Source organism: Schistocerca cancellata, chromosome 9 (assembly GCF_023864275.1).
Source record: "Schistocerca cancellata isolate TAMUIC-IGC-003103 chromosome 9, iqSchCanc2.1, whole genome shotgun sequence".
Taxonomy (NCBI): Eukaryota; Metazoa; Arthropoda; class Insecta; order Orthoptera; family Acrididae; genus Schistocerca; species Schistocerca cancellata.
The window spans coordinates 43,434,587-43,458,855 of NC_064634.1; the positions used below are offsets into that span (position 1 = coordinate 43,434,587).

At 44.9% G+C, this 24,269-nt stretch overlaps 1 protein-coding gene across 1 annotated transcript in view; it reads left to right on the top strand.

The window, feature by feature from the left end:
• Window positions 1–24,269, top strand: part of LOC126100993 (uncharacterized) — a 490,542-nt gene that overhangs the window by 150,651 nt on the left and 315,622 nt on the right. The gene's annotated exons all lie outside the window — the stretch shown is intronic.

Sequence of the window (24,269 nt, forward strand, 5' to 3'; positions counted from 1 at the left end):
ACGTATGAAAACTTATACTTACAAATTATAACAGCTACATTTGTTTACAGAAAAATTACTTCTTTTATGTTTCAAATAAAGGCTTATGATTTCGATTGATAGATTGCATGGTTTGATTATTTTCAGGGTCTTAATTTGTTAGTTGTCCTTTAAACGCCCTTATGTTTTATTGTATTTTTGGTGATATGGTTGCTTTTTTGGTTCAATTTTTGTGAAAGCGAAAGTATTTATGCTTTTACATGTTGCAGTTTTTGTCTTTTATCACTCTTTATTGATTTTAAATGGAGTGACATGCTTTATGGTGCATTTTTTAAACGTAATGGCATACACGAAAATAAAACATACATATGAATAGTAAAATATAAGAAAATTGCAATTAAGCACACGATCTATTGGTCAGGGAGCAAAAGACAGATGGTGGCATACATGAAATAGTAGGGACTTACACGTGAACAATAATAAAAAGATACAAGCAACTTACATTTAGACTCACGATATATGATCAGAGGTCAATGAACATAAAGGACGGACACAGTGCATTATAATAAATTAAAATTTTGTTTAAGAAAGACGAAGGGCGGAGAGTGAGAGGCAGAGACAGAGAGACAGAGAACGGGAGAGATATAGAACATTTGTATATAGAAATATTGTTTAATTTATATGGAGTAAGGTGACGCAGAATTTATATCTGCTGCTTCTCTATAATGGGAGTCTCTTATTTTTTTGTACACTTTGATTGCACACAACAGTTTAAAAAACAAATAAATAGAAATATTATTTTATTATGCATTTAAAACATAGCACAATAATACACCAAATTTACATTGATATTCGTAATGATTAACAGAACATCTTTGATTTCGTACTTTTAGTTGCATTCGGGAACGACACGGAGCAGTCATGAACAGGAAGAATACATTTAATTGATCAGAGAATATGTACTTAACACTTATCACTTCGACTTGTGTGGGGTGTGGTAGAGGTGGGAGGGTGCGACAGTGGCGACTGGGGCATGTCGGGAAAAGGAAAAGGGGGGGGGGAGGAAGGGGTGAGGTGATAGCCACGCCTCGTTTTGTGGTCTGCGTCCCTGAAGGCTGCGTCCATCGCGATGTCAGGTAGTTCTGGAACATCTCTCGGTACTTTTTCCGCTGTAAAGACCTGTTGTGCTCTTCCCACAAGTCCACGAGAAAGCTCAATTTATGCGTCTGGCGTTTTGTAATGACTGCATGTTTTGTCATTCTGAGAATCTACAGAGTTGCTACGCGCTTGGGCCTCGGAAAGCTTTTACCGTCAGGAATGGTGGGCGCCGTGACTCAGATGGTTCTAGCGTCAGTCCTGTTGATATGGGCCACCATTCTTTTACGGGCTACCCGTATTTCGCTGCTCTGCCTCCAGGAGAATGTGTTCTACCGTGCGTTCTTTACCGAATGTTTCTGTTTTATCTCCGCCAGGCAGCACGCAGATGGTTCAAATTGCTCTGAGCACTATGGGACTTAACATCTGAGGTCATCAGTCCCCTATAACTTAGAACTACTTAAACCTAACTAACCTAAGGACATCATACACATCCATGCACGAGGCAGGATTCGAACCTGCGACCGTAGCAGTCCCGCGGTTCCGGACTGCAGCGCCTAGAACCGCACGGTCACCGCGGCCGGCCAGCACGCAGATTCGCGCCAGTTTTTCGTTCGTGGGTATAATTTTGTGTACAGCCCTGTAGCATGAATCTTCGGAGTAGGTTGTCACGACACGTTCTGAGATATTCTCCCGTGCAGAGTCATGGTCCAGAAGACTTACGCCGATTTTGCATTTTACGGCGTCCCCCTGAGCTCGCCGTATATTTTCCGTGCAGTCCTCTTTATTAGGTTGGACACAGTAAACAGCGCATAGCTTTTGTCTGTTATTATCTGCTTTACACTGAGGCGAAAAAAATCATAGGATACCTCATAAAATCGTGTCGCAGCTCCTTCTGATCGGCGTAGTGCAGCAACTCGACGTGTCGTGGACTCAACGAGTCGTTGGAAGTCCCCTGTAGAAATAATGAACCTTGATGCCTCTACAGCCGTCCATAACTACGAAAGTGTTGCCGGTACAGGATGTCGCGCACGAACTGATCTCTCGCTTATGTCCCACAAATGTTCGATGGGATGCACTTCGGGCAATCTGGATGGCCAAATCATTCTCTAGAATTGCCCAGAATGTTCTCGAAACCAGTCGCGAACAATTGTGGTCCGGTGACATGAGATCGTTGTTTGGGAACACTAAGGCCATGAATGGCTCAAAATGATTTCCAAGTCAAACAATAATATCAGAAATTGAGTCCACCTTGATCCAAAACACCTTGTTATTCGTTTATTTCTTTACTCTCCCGAACTAGTTTCGGCGACAAACATCATCATCATGACTGCGTTTTTTAAATCTTATTTATTGTATGTTTCAGAATACTCAGTACTGTAGAACACTCAGTAAAATGTCGTTTATTGAAACTGAACTACACTTCTCGAACAATCACTATATACACACAGAAACAAATAACTTGTAGACGGCCATCATCAAGAGCGTCGGTGAGGTCCGTCGGAGTTGGTCCTAGCTCGGCGAGGAACTGGCTGTACTGCTGCTGCGCTGGCCTTATAAGGCCGGCGGAGTACTTCAACTTTCCCTGTATCTGTGAGGCGACCTCTGCAGAAAAAGGTTCGCATTAGTCTCTAGCAAGTTCTGTTTGTTTCGAAGAATTGTTTTCCTCTTGCTTGCGCCTGCAAGTGCTTGTGTACGTTATATGGTACATAGAGGTGTCTTGAGTGTAGTCTGCCTGACAGGGGCCGTCTGTGGCAGACGTAACATATGTTACAGCGTGTTTTAAGAATTATTTTTGCTGTTTGCGACATTTTTTCTGTGCGCTTTTTTCTCTTTTTTTCTGTTGCCGTTTTTTTTTTTTTAACTGAGCAACCAGCATGTCATGTTCGTTGGATGGTATGTAGCTGCTTTTATACACAAAAAAACTCTCACACTTCGTTTCTCTGTGTATAAAAGCAGCTACATACCATTAATCCAACGAACATGACGTGGTGTTCGGTCAAAAAAACGCACAGAAAATATGTCGCAAACAGCGACAATAATTCTTCAAACATGCTGTAACATACAATAAATAAGAGTAAAAAATCCAATGATGGTGATATTTGTCGCCGAATTGCATCAAGGCGGACTCAATTTCTGATATTGTTTTTTCTATGCGAACAGGGACCAAATGAAAGAGTTCCAAGATAAAATTATTGATTTCGAAGTAGTCGAACATAACCGTTTCCAGTCAGTGACTGGTTCAGGTGGACCAGAGGATCCAGTCCATTCCATGCAAACACAGGGCAACCCATTATGGAGCCACCACCAACTTGCACAGTGCATTGTTGACATCCTGAGTGCATGGCTTCATTGGATCTGCGCCACGCTCGAACCCTACCATCAGCTCTTATCAACAGAAATCGGGAGTCACCAGGCCACGGTTTTCCACTGGTCTACAGCCCAACCGTATTTATGGTCACGAGCTCATGAGAGGCACTGCAGGCAATGTCGTACTGCAAGCAAAAGATTTCGCGTCGGTCATCCGCTGCCACAGCCCATTAACGACAATTTCGCCGCACTGTCCTAACGGATACGTACGTCGTACATCCCACACTGATTTCTGCGGTTATTTCACGCAGTTTTCCTTCTCTGTTGGCACTCACAACTCTAGGCAAAGCCCGCTGCTCCCGGTCGTTAAGTGAAGTCCGTCGGCCACTGCGTTGTCCATGATGAGAGGTACGGCCTGAAATTTGGTATTCTCAGCACACTCTACACTGTAGATCTCGAAACTTTGAATTTCCTGACGATTTCCGAAATGGAATGTCCGAAGCGTCTAGTTCCAACGTCCATTCCGCATTCAAAGTCTATTAATTCACAATATGTCCATAAGGCGAGGTTCAACAGACGTAATACATTCCAGCTATCAGCTGATGGTTAAAATGTCTTCTATAAAAAAAAATTACGTCGTGTGACTAAAATCATGTCGAAAACCGTTTCACATGAATCAGCTTAGAGCAAATGACAGCTTCGCCAATGCACTGCCGTTTCGTACCTTGTGTATGCGATACTACCGCCATCTGTATATGTGTATGTTGCTATCTCGTAACTTTTGTCACTTCAGTGAATGTGCCTCGGCTTGAAAGATATGTGACCGCTGTAGACTGGCGCTTCCTTAGACTGCGGTCGGTATATTTTGATGAAACTGTCAAAATTTTTTTCGTCTGTCTTCAGTGCTCAGCACGCTCGCGCAGTTTGCTTTTGCATCCACCAAACCTAACCCGCCTTCTTCTCTTGGTTACGCCCACGTTGCCTGTGGAACCTTAAGGATTTCTCGTCTCCACAGTAAATAGAGTAGTGTTCTTGTCATTGCCCACGCTATCTATGCTACTATTCATAGAATTTGCGTCATATACCGGGCTTTCGACAGGATCGCCACTTTCTTTAATACCATTCTCTGGCTCAGAGATAGATTTCCGTACGCGTTCGTTCTGGTGAGCTTTCTAGTGGCGTGTGTGATACTACGCCAGTTGTCTGCAACAATTTTCAGTGGACAGTTCTGAATTCTCACACCAAGTGCCTTGTGGTCGTCCGTTGCTTGGTACACTGAAATAGCAGTATTCAACCATCCATTTCGTATTTGGAACAGCACTGTTTTTATGGGGTTGGGACTGACGCTTTTTCAAATGAGATCGTGACTTGTATTTCCCCTACGTCTTCTTCGTCAAAGGTGAAGACAGGTATCGTCTGCATATGCCATGCACGCAACAGTGGTTCTTCCTATGTTATAGCATTTGATGCTGGATTCCAGTTTGCGTAGAAGTGGGTCGAGTGCAGCCGCCAATAAAGCCATGGACAGCGGACATCCTTGCCTGACTGATTTCCTCATTTTTATATTCTTGGAGGTCGACATGTGGAGTGTCATTTTCGAAATCACGTTTGTGAAAATATTCTCCATAATATCTTTGGCCAAAAACCAAGTCGGGGAGTGTCTTCATTAGGCAACCTCGATTCATCCTGTGGAAAGCCTTCTGAAAGTCGATGGATATTATTGCTGCGGTAGCTTTGGTGGATGTGACGTAAGCAACTACATATCTGTACGTCCTGACGGCATCCTCCTCCTGCAATGCATCGCACAAGTCTGCCATGAGCTGATGGCTTTCTTCATTGCCACTTTCAAATTTTCTGCGAGGCACTTTGCTCCTATTGCTTCTAATTTGTAATCAATATTTAGTAACGCTATTGGCGTGACTTCTTCGATGCTTTGTGGTGCTTGCGTTTTAGAATCAGAAATATCATCAGTTCTAAGAAGGCGGTTATACATCTGCCCCACTTAAACCTCATTGACCTTTTCCGTTACGGTGGCGCCTATTACACTGATGGAAAAATAATCGCAGCACCAAAAAATAATTAATGTAAAGCAATGAAATTTTGGGAATACATTTGTCAAGGTAACAAATTCAAGTGATTAACATTGCAAGATCTCTGGTTAATACGAGGGTCACTCCAAAAAAATGCACAATATTTTTGTAAAAATACAGTTTTCATTCTGCATGTGTGAAAGTTTTACAGTGTGTTAATACATCCTTCCCGCTTGTTTTCAAACTTAGTTCAATCTGTTCCCGTGAGAGGCGCCGTCACAGCATGTCTTCAAGATGGCTGCTACACTTGACGTTCGTCAGTACCAACGTGCTGTCATAGAATTCCTGTGCTGTGAAAACGAGATTGTGGGAATCATCCACAAGGGGTTGAAAGAGGTGCACGGAGATGCTGCTGTCGATCGCAGTACAGTTAGTCGGTGGGCAAGCAGGTTACGTGATGAAAGCGGTCACGGCAATATTGAAGATTCTGCTCCAGTGGCAGGCCTCGTACTACACACATTCCAGACAATGTGCAGAGAGTTCACGAATTGGTGACTGCTGACAGACGCATCACAGTGAACGAATTGTCACGCTACGTTGGAATAGGGGAAGGAAGTGTTTGCAGAATACTGAAAGTGTTGGCGTTAAAAAAGGTTTGTGCCAGGTGGGTTCCCCGGATTTTGACAGTGGCTCACAAAGAAACAAGAAAAACAGTATGCAGCGAACTTTTGGAACAGTACGAGAATGGTGGAGATGAATTTCTTGGAAGAATTGTGACAGGTGATGAAACATGGCTCCATCATTTTTCACCAGAGTCAAAGAGGCAATCAATGGAGTGGCATCATGCAAATTCACCCAAGAAAAAAAAATTCAAAACCACACCTTCTGCTGGAAAAGTTATGGCTACGGTGTTTTTCGATTCCGAAGGACTCTTGCTTGTGGACATCATGCCAAGTGGAACCACCATAAATTCTGATGCATATGTGACGACATTGGAGAAACTACAAGCTCGACTGAGTCGTGTTCGACCACATCAGCAAAAGCAGAAGGTTTTGCTGTTGCACAACAACGCACGGCCACATGTCAGTCAAAAAAACCATGGAAGCGATCACAAAACTCGGATGGACAACACAGAAACACCCGCCTTACAGTTCTGACCTGGCTCTATGTGACTATCATCTCTTTGGGAAACTGAAAGAATCTGTTCGTGGAACAATGTTGGAAGATGATGACTCCCTTGTGCACGCTGCCAAACAGTGGCTCAAACAGGTTGATGCAGAATTTTACCGGGCGGGTGTACAGGCGCTGGTTCCAAGATGGCGTAAGGCAGTTGAGAGGGATGGAAATTATGTGGATAAATGAAAATATTGTTCCTAAAGGATGTGTCTACACACTGTAAAACTTTCAAACATCTAGAATAAAAAATTGATTTTAAAAAAAGCGTGCATTTCTTTTGGAGTGACCCTCGTATATGCACGAGAAAAGCCATTGTAAATGTGAAATGCTGCTACACTAAAAACCGATGCAACCGCCAGTATGTTGAATGCAAGCACGCAAACGTGCATACAAAGTGTTGTACTGGTGTTGGATGTCAATTTGTGGAGTGGAGTTCCATGGCTATTGCACCAGGTCGGTCAATACAGAACAGTTAATGCTGGTTGTGGATGACGCTGGAGTTGTCCCATGTGTGCTCGATTGGAGACAAATCTATTGATCGAGCAGGCCAAGACTATATACCGACACTCGGTACAGTATGTTGGGTTACAACAGCGGTATGTGGGTAAGCGTTATCCTGTTGGAAAACACTTCCTGGAATGTCGTTCACGAGTGGCAGCCCAACAGGTCGAATGTCGAATCTTTACACGACCTCGTTCAAACTCAATGAGCTGTTGATAACGGCGTGTTTGTCACCTTGCAGGCACTCTCGACTAGCATCAACTCACCACGTCCAGTCTCGAAGGTAACTAACGCTCACGACCGCTACAGCGTGTGTTTAAAGGAAACCTGATTTGCATTCTCATAGTGGCTCTGCTAGCTCCACTCTTATGTGAGTGGCGCGAAATTTGAATGGACACCTTCTTTAAGATGTAGAAACACTCTTACCAACTTTAGTCAATGTCGCATAACTTCTTCTTGGAGTTGCGAATTCTTTTTCTCCGTCAGTGTACGTTTTAGAACTGAAGATAGAATTAATTACGGATGACATCGGCGCGTGTATTTCGACCGCTTCCGCAAGTTTTTAGGATGGCCCTCACCGAATCCTCTGAAACTCGTTTTGTCAGCAGGAGTCTCTTTGGGTTTGTCAGAGCTCGCTGCGTTTGATGGAGAATTCTCGCGGTTTCTGCGTCGTCTACATCCTCGCAACTGGAAAGGCCAGCGAAATGTCTTTCAGTGTGGCTCATGCCGTCTTGTTTCGTTGACAGTTTTTTGTCCTCACTGTTTTATTCTCGGCCCTTTGTCTCTCTTTGTGCAGGTGGTGTAGTGTGGCAGGTTCGTCTTCTATGACGTCGATGGGCCGGCTTCTGTTTACGACCGCTCTTATCTGCTGCCTCTTGATGCTCAGTAGTCGTGTTTTTAATCCTCTCGCGCGTGACAAGTGCAGCTGGTCGTCTGCAGGGGCGTTCAGGGGATCTTTTAGACAGGGTGCGCACAAAGTCTGCCGTGCTTTTTCTCCAGAAAGTTTTTCCAGAGCTGTATCTAATTAAGGTTCTCCGAATCGCTGGCCTGGCTTGCTCCACCCACCACGCTTGATGAAGTTGTAGAAACCTCGCTTCTCTGGGCATTTTCCTATTGTTTAAGTTACTTCTGCGCATAATCTCTCATCCGTGAAGTTCTCTGTTTTGAGCTTCCACCTTCCCCTGATGCCAGCAGTCCATTTTCTTTTCAGGATGTGGGTTTTGCATTCGTAAGCAGAGTGATCAGAGAAGATCACCGGGCAGACTTCTACGTGAGACACAGAGCTCATCAATTCTCTGGTCACATGCACCATGTCCAACCTACTTTTTCCCCTGTTGCGGTGGAATGTGAACTCCGTATACTCCTTGCTGAGCTGACGCCATGTGCCGTCTAGCTTTAGACCTCTTATCAGTTCTTGCAGTTATAAACATATACGAATTAAAGTCTCCTCCTAGCACGATGTTGGTTTTATTATGCGAGAGGAGTTCCGAAATATCTTCGTTGAAAAACTTGCTCTTCTTTTCGACTCCTGACGGTGCGTATGTACACTGACGAGGAAAAAATCGCAACACCACGAAGGAGTTGTGCGAAATAAACCGAAGTTCGTAGGAGTGTTTATACATCTGAAACTCGATGCATATTCATATTTGTGGCATGAGAGTGGCGGTAGTAGCGTGACTATGAGGATGCAAATCGGATTTGCGTCAAATACACGCTGTAATGCTGTAACGTTATTTAATAAAAAGTGCCCTTATCAGCACCTCACTGAGTTTGAACGACATTGTATAACAGGGCTATGACAAGTTGGACGTTCCTTCTGCGATACTGCAGAAAGACTTGGCAGGAACGTAGCCACTGTAAATACTGCTGGCAGTGGTGGTCACGGGAATGTACGGTCACAGGATGACCAAGCTTCTGACGCCCAAGTTGTATTACCGAGAGGAAAAACCATCGTGTTCGGTATGTGGCTCTGTCGCATCCTACTGCATTGCACCAACAATCTGAGCAGCATTTGGCACCACAGGGACACAACGAACTGTTACAAATCAATTAAATTAAAAAATTCTCATTCAACAAAAATTCTATAGTCAGTTATTGAATAATAAATTCCCAAAATAAAATTAGGTTATTTCAAGGTCAACTCCGAGCCAGACGTCCTGTAGCGTGCATTCCACTGAACCCAAACCACCGCCGTTTGCGACTTCATTAGTGTCAAGCGAGAGCTCATTGGAGGACAGGCTGGAGGTTTGTTGTGTTTTCTGGCGAAAGCTGGATCTGTGTCGGTGCCAGCGATGGCCGTGTGTTGGTTAGAAGGTGGCCACAAGAAGGCCTACAACTGAACTGTCTAGTTTCTAGAAACACCGAATCTACTCCTGAAGTTGTGGTCTAGGGTGCGATTTAGTATGACAGCAGGACCAGTGTCGTCGTTATCCCACGCACCCTTACTTCAAATTTGTACACTACTGGCCATTGAAATGGCTACAACAAGAAGATGACGTGCTACAGACGCGAAATTTAACCGACAGGAAGCAAATACTGTGATATGCAAATGATTAGCTTTTCAGAGCATTCACACAAGGTTGGCGCCGGTGGCGACACCTACAACGTGCTGACACGAGGAAAGTTTCCAACCGATTTCTCATGCACAAACAGCAGTTGACCGGCGTTGCCTGGTGAAACGTTGTTGTGATGCCTCGTGTAAGGAGGAGAAATGCGTACCATCACGTTCCCGACTTTGATAAAGGTCGGATTGTAGCCTATCGCGGTTGCGGTTTATCGTATCGCGACATTGCTGCTCGCGTTGGTCGAGATCCAATGACTGTTAGCATAATATGGAATCGGTGGGTTCAGGAGGGTAATACGGAACGCCGTGCTGGATCCCAACGGCCTCGTATCACTAGCAGTCGAGATGACAGGCATCTTATCCGCATGGCTGTAACGGATCGTGCAGCCACGACTCGATCCCTGAGTCAACAGGTGGGGACGTTTGCAAGACAACAACCATCAGCACGGACAGTTCGACGACGTTTGCAGCAGCATGGACTATCAGCTCGGAGACTATGGCTGCGGTTACCCTTGACGCTGCATCACAGACACCCTGCAATGGTGTAATCGACGAACCTGGGTGCACGAATGGCAAAACATCATTTTTCGGATGAATCCAGGTTCTGTTTACAGCACCACGATGGCCGCATCCGTGTTTCGCGACATCGTGGTGAACGCACATTGGAAGCGTGTTCGTTTTTCCCGTGCGCTGTTCGGGAGTGGAATGGTAGAGATATAGTATGATTGTGGTTCGATGAACCCTCTGCCAAGCACATAAATGTGAATTGCAGAGTAGTCATGTAGATGTGGATGTAGATATTCGTCATCGCCATACTGGCGTATCACCCGGCGTGATGGTATGGGGTGCCATTGGTTACACGTCTCGGTCACCTCTTCTTCGCATTGACGGCACTTTGGACAGTGGACGTTAGATTTCAGATGTGTTACGACCCGTGGCTCTACCCTTCATTCGATCCCTGCGAAACCCTACATTTCGGCAGGATAATGCACGACCGCATGTTGCAGGTCCTGTACGGGCCTTTCTCGATACAGAAAATGTTCGACTGCTTCCCTGGCCAGCACATTCACCGATCTCTCACTAACTGAAAACGTCTGGTCAATGGTGGCCGAGCAACTGGCTCGTCTCAATACGCCAGTCACTACTCTTGATGAACTGTGGTATCGTGTTGAAGCTGCACGGGGAGCTGCACCTGTACACGCCATCCAAGCTCTGTTTGACTCAATGCCTAGGCGTATCAAGGCCGTTATTACGGTCAGAGGTGGGTGTTCCGGGTACTGATTTCTCTGGATCTATGCACCGAAATTGCGCGAAAATGTAATCAGATGTCAGTTCTAGTATAATATATTTGTCCTATGAATACCCGTTTATCATCTGCATTTCTTCCAGGTGTAGCAATTTTATTGGCCAGTAGTGTATATAGAACTTGTCGTTCCGTAAAAAGTTAATTATTTATCTACAAATAGACAGTCTTTGTATAGGTTTCGATGAGTGAGTTTGTGAGTATCAAAATATGTGACATAAACCATCGTATTTGATATAAATTTCAGCTATATACCTCCACCAGTTCCAGAGAGAAAAGGGTCTTAAGAGACAGACAGAGAGAGAGATTGGCGGACGACAAACGGAAATAAAGTATTCTTTAGTGTGGTATAATTACAAGTTAACAATTCTCTGATTTTCGCTTTACTTGTGCAGTGAAAGCTTGCTTCTTGCCAAATTTCATGACTCTGAGTCAATTAGTAATGCACTGTAGATTTTGATGAGCGACTTTGCGACATACACTCCTGGAAATGGAAAAAAGAACACATTGACACCGGTGTGTCAGACCCACCATACTTGCTCCGGACACTGCGAGAGGGCTGTACAACCAATGATCACACGCACGGCACAGCGGACACACCAGGAACCGCGGTGTTGGCCGTCGAATGGCGCTAGCTGCGCAGCATTTGTGCACCGCCGCCGTCAGTGTCAGCCAGTTTGCCGTGGCATACGCAGCTCCATCGCAGTCTTTAACACTGGTAGCATGCCGCGACAGCGTGGACGTGAATCGTATGTGCAGTTGACGGACTTTGAGCGAGGGAGTATAGTGGGCATGCGGGAGGCCGGGTGGACGTACCGCCGAATTGCTCAACACGTGGGGCGTGAGGTCTCCACAGTACATCGATGTTGTCGCCAGTGGTCGGCGGAAGGTGCATGTGCCCGTCGACCTGGGACCGGACCGCAGCGACGCACGGATGCACGCCAAGACCGTAGGATCCTACGCAGTGCCGCAGGGGACCGCACCGCCACTTCCCAGCAAATTAGGGACACTGTTGCTCCTGGGGTATCGGCGAGGACCATTCGCAACCGTCTCCATGAAGCTGGGCTACGGTCCCGCACACCGTTAGGCCGTCTTCCGCTCACGCCCCAACATCGTGCAGCCCGCCTCCAGTGGTGTCGCGACAGGCGTGAATGGAGGGACGAAAGGAGACGTGTCGTCTTCAGCGATGAGATTCGCTTCTGCCTTGGTGCCAATGATGGTCGTATGCGTGTTTGGCGCCGTGCAGGTGAGCGCCACAATCAGGTCTGCATACGACCGAGGCACACAGGGCCAACACCCGGCATCATGGTGTGGGGAGCGATCTCCTACACTGGCCGTACACCACTGGTGATCGTCGAGGGGACACTGAACAGTGCACGGTACATCCAAACCGTCATCAAACCCATCGTTCTACCATTCCTAGACCGGCAAGGGAACTTGCTGTTCCAACAGGACAATGCACGTTCGCATGTATCCCGTGCCACCCAACGTGCACTAGAAGGTGTAAGTCAACTATCCTGGCCAGCAAGATCTCCGGATCTGTCCCCCATTGAGCATGTTTGGGACTGGATGAAGCGTCGTCTCACGCAGTCTGCGCGTCCAGTACGAACGCTGGTCCAACTGAGGCGCCAGGTGGAAATGGCATGCCAAGCCGTTCCACAGGACTACATCCAGCATCTCTACGATCGTCTCCATGGGAGAATAGCAGCCTGCATTGCTGCGAAAGGTGGATATACACTGTACTAGTGCCGACATTGTGCATGCTCTGTTGCCTGTGTCTATGTGCCTGTGGTTCTGTCAGTGTGATCATGTGATGTATCTGACCCCAGGAATGTGTCAATAAAGTTTCCCCTTCCTGGAACAATGAATTCACGGTGTTCTTATTTCAATTTCCAGGAGTGTATTTGAGACAAATGACCATATCCTTTCATTGCCTTGACTCACAAGCTTAAATGTTTTAAAACGCCAAGGGACCATAGATTGCAGTACTTGACGTAAATTTCAGCTTGATACCTCTACCGGTTCCTCAGAAAAAGGAGTTTTAAAAGATGAACAGACGGACAGGTGGACGCCACAATGACCCTATAAAGGTTCTGTTTTTCACTCCTGGGGTACGGAGTCCTAAAAATTGCTTGTGATCGTCAGTAAACTACCTACATTGTCTGCATGTACACATGTACTTCACAAGCCACCTGACTGTATGTGAAGGAGGGCACTTCTCATTCCAGAATCTGATTCCCCTTCCCTGTCAAGCTCGCGAATGTAGCGTGGGAGGAATGATGGTTGGTAAACCTCCGTTTTAGCTCTAATTTCTCAACTTTTCTCTACATATACATTTATACTCCGCAAGCCACCCAAAGGTGTGTGGCGGAGGGCACTTTACGTGCTACTGTCATTACCTCCCTTTCCTGTTCCTGTCGCGTATGGTTCGCGGGAAGAACTACTGCCGGAAAGCCTCCGTGAGCGCTCGAATCTCTCTAATTTTACATTCGTGATCTCCTCGGGAGGTATAAGTAGGGGGAAGCAATATACACTCCTGGAAATGGAAAAAAGAACACATTGACACCGGTGTGTCAGACCCACCATACTTGCTCCGGACACTGCGAGAGGGCTGTACAAGCAATGATCACACGCACGGCACAGCGGACACACCAGGAACCGCGGTGTTGGCCGTCGAATGGCGCTAGCTGCGCAGCATTTGTGCACTGCCGCCGTCAGTGTCAGCCAGTTTGCCGTGGCATACGGAGCTCCATCGCAGTCTTTAACACTGGTAGCATGCCGCGACAGCGTGGACGTGAACCGTATGTGCAGTTGACGGACTTTGAGAGAGGGCGTATAGTGGGCATGCGGGAGGCCGGGTGGACGTACCGCCGAATTGCTCAACACGTAGGGCGTGAGGTCTCCACAGTACATCGATGTTGTCGCCAGTGGTCGGCCGAAGGTGCACGTGCCCGTCGACCTGGGACCGGACCGCAGCGACGCACGGATGCACGCCAAGACCGTAGGATCCTACGCAGTGCCGTAGGGGACCGCACCGCCACTTCCCAGCAAATTAGGGACACTGTTGCTCCTGGGGTATCGGTGAGGACCATTCGCAACCGTCTCCATGAAGCTGGGCTACGGTCCCGCACACCGTTAGGCCGTTTTCCGCTCACGCCCCAACATCGTGCAGCCCGCCTCCAGTGGTGTCGCGACAGGCGTGAATGGAGGGACGAATGGAGACGTGTCGTCTTCAGCGATGAGAGTCGCTTCTGCCTTGGTGCCAATGATGGTCGTATGCGTGTTTGGCGCCGTGCAGGTGAGCGCCACAATCAGGACTGCATACGACCGAGGCACACAGGGCCAACACCCGGCATCATGGTGTGGGGAGCGATCTCCTACACTGGCCGTACACCACTGGTGATCGTCGAGGGGACACTGAATAGTGCACGGTACATCCAAACCGTCATCGAACCCATCGTTCTACCATTCCTAGACCGGCAAGGGAACTTGCTGTTCCAACATGACAATGCACGTCCGCATGTATCCCGTGCCACCCAACGTGCTCTAGAAGGTGTAAGTCAACTACCCTGGCCAGCAAGATCTCCGAATCTATCCCCCATTGAGCATGTTTGGGACTGGATGAAGCGTCGTCTCACGCGGTCTGCACGTCCAGCACGAACGCTGGTCCAACTGAGGCGCCAGGTGGAAATGGCATGGCAAGCCGTTCCACAGGACTACATCCAGCATCTCTACGATCATCTCTATGGGAGAATAGCAGCCTGCATTGCTGCGAAAGGTGGATATACACTGTACTAGTGCCGACATTGTGCTTGCTCCGTTGCCTGTGTCTATGTGCCTGTGGTTCTGTCAGTGTGATCATGAGATGTATCTGACCCCAGGAATGTGTCAATAAAGTTTCCCCTTCCTGGGACAATGAATTCACGGTGTTCTTATTTCAATTTCCAGGAGTGTATTTGATACCTCATCCAGAAACGCAACCTCTCGAAACTTGGACAGCAAGCAACACAGCGATGCAGAGCGCCTCTCTTGCAGAGTCTGCCACTTGAGTTTGCTAAACATCTCCGTAAGGTTATCACGCTTACCAAATAACCCTGTGACGAAACGCACCGCTCTCCTTTGGATCTTCTCTATCTCCTCTGTCAACCCGAAGTGGCACGGATCCCACACTGATGAGCAATACTCAAGTATAGGTCGAACGAGTGTTTTGTAAGCCACCTCCTTTGTTGATGGACTACATTTTCTAAGGACTCTCCCAATGAATCTCAACCTGGCACCCGGCTTACCAACAACTAATTTTATATGGTCATTCCACTTCAAATCGTTCCGTACGCATACTTCCAGATATTTTACAGAAGTAACTGCTACCAGTGTTTGTTCCGCTATCATATAATCGTACAATAAAGGATCCTTCTTTCTATGTTAACGGTCAGTTGCCACTCCCTGCACCAAGTGCTTATCTGCTGCCGATCTTCCTGCATTTCGCTAAAATTTTCTAATGCTGCAACTTCTCTGTATACTACAGCATCGTCCGTGAAAAGCCGCGTGGAACTTCCGACACTATCTACTAGGTCATTTATATATATTGTGAAAGGCAATGGTCCCATAACACTCCCCTGTGGCACGCCAGAGGTCACTTGAACGTCTGTCCAGACATGACATGATACGCGAGCAAAAAACATGTTCTAAAATTCTACATGTTGTGTTCTGTTTGCTAAAATCTCTTAAATCCAGCCACAAAGCTGGTATGATATTCCATAAGCTCTTACTTTGTTTATCAGGCGACAGTGTGGAACTGTATTGTTCGCTTTCCGGAAGTCAAGGAAAATGGCGTCTACCTAGGAGCCTGTATCTTATATTTTCTGGGTCTCATGAACAAATAAAGTGAGCTGGGTCTCACACGATCGCTGTTCCCGGAATCCATGTTGATTCCTACAGAGTAGGTTCTGGGTTTCCAGAAATGACATGATACGCGAGCAAAAAACATGTTCTAAAATTCTACAACAGATGGATGTCAGAGATATAGGTCTATAGTTTTGCGCATCTGCCCAACGACCCTTCTTGAAAACTGGAACTACCTGTGCTCTTTTCCAATCATTTGGAACCTTCCGTTGCTCTAGAGACCTGCGGTACACGGCAAGTTCTTTCGCGAACTCTGTGTAGAATCGAATTGGTATCCCGTCTGGTCCAGTGGACTTTGCTCTGTTGAGTGATTTCAGTTGCTTTTCTATTCCTTGGGCACTTATTTCGATGTCAGCCATTTTTTCGTTCGTGCTAAGATTTAGAGAAGTAACTGCAGCGCGGTCTTCCTCTGTGAAACTGCTTTGGATGGGATGTGATGTGTGTCCTGTGTTGGCTGCTCCTCCTCATATAGGACTTTTGCATGGTGTAATAACCAGTAGATGGTCTGCACAGAACTCAGTTTGCAAATTTACTACTTACTGAAAACTCAAAACTACTTTGGCACCTTACTGATATCCTCTGGCGCTACGTCAAACAGCTTCATGTTTCGAGGACTTATACGCTCCTCATCTTCAGGAGAATATGCCGACTGTTGGTGGAAGATCACATCTGAGCGCTTGTTTTGACATGTCTACGACACGATATGTTTTCAGAGCGCTAACAGGATTCATACAGAGGTTGCCTGCCGCACAAGTTTTTGTGTTTTGTTTTTTGGTGCGCTTGGGCGCTATTGGAGGTTTTGTGCGTGCCGTGTTGATCCGCGCGTGCTCGCAAATTCTCGCTTTTTAGCCGCAAAAGCAATAACAGTGCAACACGGACGGAGGGCACTAAATCTGGGTGAATGTGCTGCGCGCTTTGTGTACGTAGCCTCTACGCTGCTGTTTACGTTGACACACGCGTTTCCATTAGGCTGCAGATTTTCATAATTTGCTGCGGAGGGCGTCGCCTTAATTCAGTAACAATTTTTTTTTTCTGTTGTGTGTCTTGGTTTCGTTCTTGCTATGATTCAGCGAACGAAACAAAATGAGCCGTGAAATGCATGTATAGTCAGAAAAAAAGAAACTATTACAATTTATTTAAAGTTAATAGCTAGTCACTGTTTTTGTTCTGTTGATTTTTGTTTATTTCGGACTAGTTTTCGCTTTATTAGGCCATCTTCAGGAAGTAACTGACTAGCGAATGGAAGGGACACTGGTTCTTAGGTAACCGAACATTATAGGCAAAGACACAGTAACTTGCATGGAATGTTGTGCATGAAACATGTTTCTTAACGTTGAAATTACACTTTACACAATGGACAATGTTAACCATAAAAAATAAACTACACAACCATTAAACCTGTAATATTGTGTAATTTAACTATTTATTGTGCTTAATATTGTCCATTGTGTAAAGTGAAATTTCAACTTTAAGAAACAAGCTTGATGCACAACATTCCATGCAAGTGATTGTATCTTTGCTTATAATGTTCGGCTACCTAAGAACTGTCCACAATTCTACATATGTATTGTACCTTATAGACATTTTCCCACCCACTTGGGAATGTGAGTCTCACGGGAAGCGTGCAAGGGATAAGTCCCTGCAGTCGCGCTATTCATCTGTGTCCTCAGTGGCTCAGATGGATAGAGCGTCTGCCATGTAAGCAGGAGATCCCGGGTCGGGGCACACATTTTCAGCTATCCACATCGAGGTATATCAACAACACCTGTGGGCAGCTGAGGTTGTCAGTTAGTCATCATTTATTCCAGGGAAAAGCTGCATGGTCATCAACAGTAACTGTTCTTTCGAGAACAAGTTACTGTCTTCGTATTTATGTATATTGTGAATAGCAACGGTCCTACGACACTCCCCTGCGGCACAACTGAAATTACTCTTACTTCGGAAGACTTCTCTCCATTGAGAATGACATGCTGCGTTCTGTTATCTAGGAACTCTTCAATCCAATCACATAATTGGTCTGATAGTCCATATGCTCTTACTTTGTTCATTAAACGACTGTGGGGAACTGTATCAAACGCCTTGCGGAAGTCAAGAAACACGGCATCTACCTGGGAACCCGTGTCTATGGCCCTCTGAGTCTCGTGGACTAATAGCGCGAGCAGGGTTTCACACGATCGTCTTTTTCTAAACCCATGCTGATTCCTACACAGTAGATTTCTAGTCTCCAGAAAAGTCATTATACTCGAACATAATACGTGTTCCAAAATTCTACAACTGATCGACGTTAGAGATATAGGTCTATAGTTCTGCACATCTGTTCGACGTCCCTTCTTGAAAACGGGGAATGACCTGTGCCCTTTTCCAATCTTTTGGAACGCTACGCTCGTCTAGAGACCTACGATACACCGCTGCAAGGAGGGGGGCAAGTTCCTTCGAGTACTCTGTGTAAAATCGAACTGGTGTCCCATCAGGTCCAGCGGCCTTTCCTCTTTTCAGCGATTTTAATTGTTTTTCTATCCGTCATCTATTTCGATATCTACCATTTTGTCATCTGTATGACAATCTAGAGAAGGAAGAAGCAATATATTGGTTGCTCTTCTGGGAAGCACGGTCTCGGAACTTCAAGTGTAAACCGCACCGCAATGCAGTCCGCCTCCCTCGCAGCGTCTGCCGATTGTGTCGGCTGAGCATTTTCGTCACACTTCCGTGCTCATTAACTAAGCCTGTAATGAAACTCTCTGCTCTTCTTTGGATCTTCTCTACCCTATCAGAGACTGGCGAGCAATATTCAATTATTGGTCGAACGTGGGTTTAGTACGCTAACTCCTTCGATGATGGGCTGTATTGCCTGAGGATTCTTCCAATGTATCTCGTTCTGGCGTCTGCCTTACCTGCGGTTAGTTTTATGTGACCGTTCCACTTGGGTCCCGAAACAGCGATCGTGTGAGATCCAACTCGCTTTATTTGTTCATGAGATCCAGAAAATATTAGATACAGGCTCCCAGGTAGATGCCATTTTCCTTGACTTCCGGAAGGCGTTCGATACAGTTCCGCACTGGAGCCTGTTAAACGAAGTAAGAGCCTATGGCGTATCAGACCAGCTGTGTGGTTGGATTGAAGAGTTTTTAGCAAACAGAACTCAGCATGTTGTTCTCAATGGAGAGACGCCTACAGACGTTAAAGTAACCTCCGGCGTGCCACAGGGGAGTGTTATTCGACCATTGCTTTTCACAATATATATAAATGACCTAGTAGCTTGTGTCGGAAGTTCCATGCGGCTTTTCGCGGATAATGCTGTAGTATACAGAGAAGTTGCAGCATTAGAAAATTGCAGCGAAATGCAGGGAGATCTGCAGCGGATAGGCACTTGGTGCAGGGAGTGGCAACTGACCCTTAACATAGACAAATGTAATGTATTGCGAATACATAGAAAGAAGAATCCTTTACTGTATGATTATATGATAGCGGAACAAACACTGGTAGCAGTTACTTCTGTAAAATATCTGGGAGTATGCGTACGGAACGATTTGAAGTGGAATCATATAAAATTAATTGTTGGTAAGGCGGGTGCCAGGTTGAGATTGATTTGGAGAGTCCTTAGAAAATGTAGTCCATCAACAAAGGAGGTGGCTTACAAAACACTCGTTCGACCTATACTTGAGTATTGCTCATCAGTGTGGGATCCGTACCACTTCGGGTTGACAGAGGAGATAGAGAAGATCCAAAGAAGAGCGGCGCGTTTCGTCACAGGGTTATTTGGTAAGCGTGGTAGCGTTACGGAGATGTTTAGCAAACTCAAGTGGCAGACTCTGCAAGAGAGGCGCTCTGCATCGCGGAGTAGCTTGCTGCCCAGGTTTCGAGAGCGTGCGTTTTTGGATGAGGAATGGAATATATAGCTTCCCCCTACTTATACCTCCCGAGGAGATCACGAATGTAAAATTAGAGAGATTTGAGCGCGCACGGAGGCTTTCCGGCAGTCGTTCTTCCCGCGAACCATACGCGACTGGAACAGGAAAGAGAGTTAATGACGGTGGTACGTAAAGTGCCCTCCGCCACACACCGTTGGGTGGTTTGCGGAGTATAAATGTAGATGTAGATGTAAAACTGTCCGTATACATACTTCTAGATATTTTATGGAGGTAACTGCTTCCAGCTATTGTTCTGCAATCGTGTAACCATACAAGAAGTCTGTGTATCCGCAATGCGTTACGTTGTTTTATGTTGTGAGTCAGTTTCCACTCCCTGCACTACGTGTCGATTCTCGCGGATCTTTATTTCGCTACAATTTTCTAGCGTTGCAGCTTCTCTGCATTTAATACTTCACATGCGAAAAGCCTAATGAAGAGCGTTGGTCATATAATTCTGTCTACAAGTTTGTCGGAATTAATTTATGTCTGAACACTTCTGTCCGTTGAAAATGATGTGCTGCGTTCTGTTTGCTAAAAACTCTTCCAGCCAGTCACACAGTTCGTCTGATACTCCGCATTTCGTATTTTGTTCATGAGGCGGCAGTGCTGAAGTTTACCGTAGCGATAACCGTTGCCCACGTTAGTTTATACAGACTGTGCCTACCTCCGCCCTCGATGGCTCACGCATTTAGTTTTAGTATTTGCTATTGGTTAGAATATCTCAGTAGGGCTGCAGTATCAAGCTACCAAAACTCGCAGTCGGCCCCATAGTATTAAATGGTACTAATAGTCACTAGACAAATCAATATGTGTACTAAAAATGCAATATCTAAACAAAGAATTCACAAATATTTATACCAGGCGTTGAATGGTATTGTTCGCAGCTGTAACAAATATAGAGAAATACAAAAAGAAATGTTTCTTCATTTCTACTTTCGATATTGTCCTCACTTCTGCCATACTGCCATTTTTGACGGTAAAAAAAGTGTGGATGTCTATGCACTCCGGCTGAGTTATCGACCCGAGCATTTTTCAGCCGCTCCTGGTGCTGTTGACATTGCATGTTGCACTACGCTGGAGGTCGCCACAGCCCTGAATATTACATGAGGGCGTCATTCGTGCGCCGTCGAGCAGATAAATGCAGCGTCCAATTCGGGAACCTAAGGCTACACTGACACGTTTAGTCGCTGGCAAATATTTACATGTGCAGCCTGTTACCTCTCAATTTAGCAGTTTCAAACATAAAAAATACCGCATTTATAGCAGAAACAGAACGCAACTACGTTTCGTGAAGAAGTTAATGACATTACAGGGAGAGAAACCTCGAGGAAAGGGGATTTATGATGTGTCATAATCAAGGAAGCAGGGGGGGAGGGGGACTTCATAATTTTGTTGATAATGTACCGATAGCACAGAACAAACGAAACCTTGCAAAAAAGTCAAAAGAAATTGCACATCGAGTAACGGTACTGATAAAATATGAAAATTATTGACATCCTGGTATTAAACACAGAGGCCATGGAAGACAGAGAGCCGAATTGGGAACTGGTACATCAACTGACTAACGTTACCAACAACAATAAATCCCAATTTTGATCCTGCAGCCGAATGTGCACTGATTTGAAACTTCCTGGCAAATTAAAACTCGAGGACTCGAACCGAGATCCTTTGCCCTTCGCAGACAAGTACCCCACTGACTACACTATCCAACTTTTTATCTGCGAGTAAGTTTTAAATCAGCGTACACTCCTCTACAGAGTGAAAACTCATACTGGAAACAGTCTCCTAAGGCTGTGACTATATCATTTCTCTGCATTATCCTTTCTTCCGATAGTGTTAGTCCCGCAATGTACGTTGGAGAAATTCTATGAAGTTTGGAATGCAGGACAGGAGGTTCTGTGGAAACAAAAGAAAAAAAAACAACAAGTACTGCTATGATGACGGGTTGTGAAGCGTGCTTCAATAGCTCAACCGGGTTGGAGCATTTTCCCTGAAAAGTAAAGGTCCCAGGTTCAATCTCGGTCCGGCACACAGTTTTAATCTGCCCACGTTTGCGTCCCAGGCGGCACATAATTTCAATATGCCAGGCAGTTTCAACAAAAATAATCTCTCTACGATACCAAAATTTGGCAGTACAATACGCAGTTCAAACAAACTTCTACAGTGCAGAATGTTTGTCCCTAGTTACATAAAGAGAAATACATACTAAGTGGTGCCAGTAAGAACGCCTAAAGCGAGTTTAACATTGAAGAAACACAGACTCAAAAAAATGAAGAAGCTGAAAAGATGAACGATACTACTAGAAAAATGTGAGTAGGTTCTTCGCCACGTAGTGATAATGGTGAAACGTACATTTACCAAATGACTTTTCAGTCTCGATTACACAAAAGAGGGTCAAGGGATATTAGGAGTAAAGTAGGGCATGACAGAAATAAGAGTAAACAAAACAATATTTCGATTAGAAATACATCGAGGAGACTGCTGGACGAATGTGAGGTGGAAGAAGCAAGATGAAACAATGAAGAGCTACTGGGAAGCCATAAAAGGTCAATACGGTTGAAAATGAATGCATTGTATTATTTTGTGCAGTTGTAAATTGTTAGAATCGAAAGCAAGGAACTGAAGTAGACGGGCAGCCATAGTGTGTCGAAGTTAATATATTCAGTAGACACGGTGTTCAAAGAATTGCCCATGTCATTTGTCGGAAGAACGATATTAACCGAGTCTTCTTGGAACTTAAGGGGCTCCGGAAAGGCTCAAAATCATGAAAAGTTCAATTTTTGCTTTTTTGCGTTTTCTGAATCTGCAGACTATTACCTTTTAATAGATATATAATTTATTCAATTCCGAAGACTACAACTATTTTTAAATTTTTTTTGAAATGTGTTCTACATGGGCGTGACCCACTGTGGCGCTGTTAAACTGCTGTCAAATGGTGTTATTATTAATGTCCGTGTTCATCAGGTACATTTTAGTGATGTGAGATAAAGTATGTGTTGTGGCTAACCTGTGATGGTTCAATATATATCGCTGGTGTGATTGTCGATTGTTTCATGTTTATTTACTCTGTCGTTATCTCGAAAATATTCGTAATTAATTCTGTTTCTTGAGTCTCTGTTTTGTTGAAGTATAATAATGAGTAAAAGTAAAGTTGCTGTTGCGACTTTCAATGATGGCAACATTGTAAGGTGCAAGGTATTTAGAAATATGGGAATGAAGATAGGTTCTAACATGGTACGAGCGATGCTTGCTTTAGACAAGGAACGCCTTCGGGCTGCAGACAGGGCTGTAAAGAGTCTAGAAATACAAGCAAGAGTAAACAGGAGGAGGAACAAGAGGAAGCTGGAGGAGGAGTTTGCAGAGGATGAAGATAATCCATCCTATGGACCTGTAATGCACTAAAAAGTTAATCCAATCTTTGTCGCTCGATTCCCAAAACTTTTATTTTCTCATACTAATTACATGTTTTCTAAGGATCTTCCGAACATATTTGTTTCTAACTTTCAGTAAATGTTACACAGTACCTTCTGCATAATTTAACACAGCCTTTTTTCCAAAAAACTGTATATTTTTGAATATATAAATAAAAAATTGCAAAAAAATGTTGTGAATTTTCATTACAATTGAAAAAAAAATCATCTTTAATAACTGAACTAAAATTTTGTAAAATCCCTGTGTTAAGTTGTAGCCCATATTCCAATAAATAATCTGTAAAACGTTCAACTTCCTACCTCAAATACTTTGTGAGGAAAGATGTAATTTATAAGCGTTATTTTAACATTGCAAGTATAGGGCGTTCCGGAGCCCCTTAATCTATTTGTGAGTGCTATTTTCCAAGAATTGAAATAAAATATCTTGGTTACCGACTATATTTTTGCACTCTCCGAACTATAAAAAAGGTATCCAAAGAGATATGTGATCAAGAAAGAGGACTCCCAACCGCCAGCTGTATACTACCTCACACGATTGTCACACGATTGCCGATAGCCATAATGTAAGCGTCAGGTAAAAAATTGTTAAGAAATACTTACAATGACAATATTTCGTAAAGAGAAAATTTCGAAAGTTAATGACATCTTTAAGCGTTGTAGCGCAGTGACAGAGGAAAAATTATATAATCAACGATACAAAGGGAATAAAAAAATAAAAGCAGAAATACTGAAATTAACAAGACACAAACTTCGGATGAATCAACGGCACCAGCAAGAATTTCATCAATCTATCACTGTGTCCAAAAAAGCGCAATGTCGAGACGAAACCAATGTCTGAAATTCGGCTAATTCGGGAATTATTGGAAAATCAGATAAACTACAGACTATGGGGAAACATTTGTCGAAACTGTACGAGGTGCATTCAAGTTCTAAGGCTTCCGATTTTTTTTCTAATTAACTACTCACCCGAAATCGATGAAACTCGCGTTGCTTCTCGACGTAATCGCCCTGCAGACGTACACATTTTTCACAACGCTGACGCCATGATTCCATGGCAGCGGCGAAGGCTTC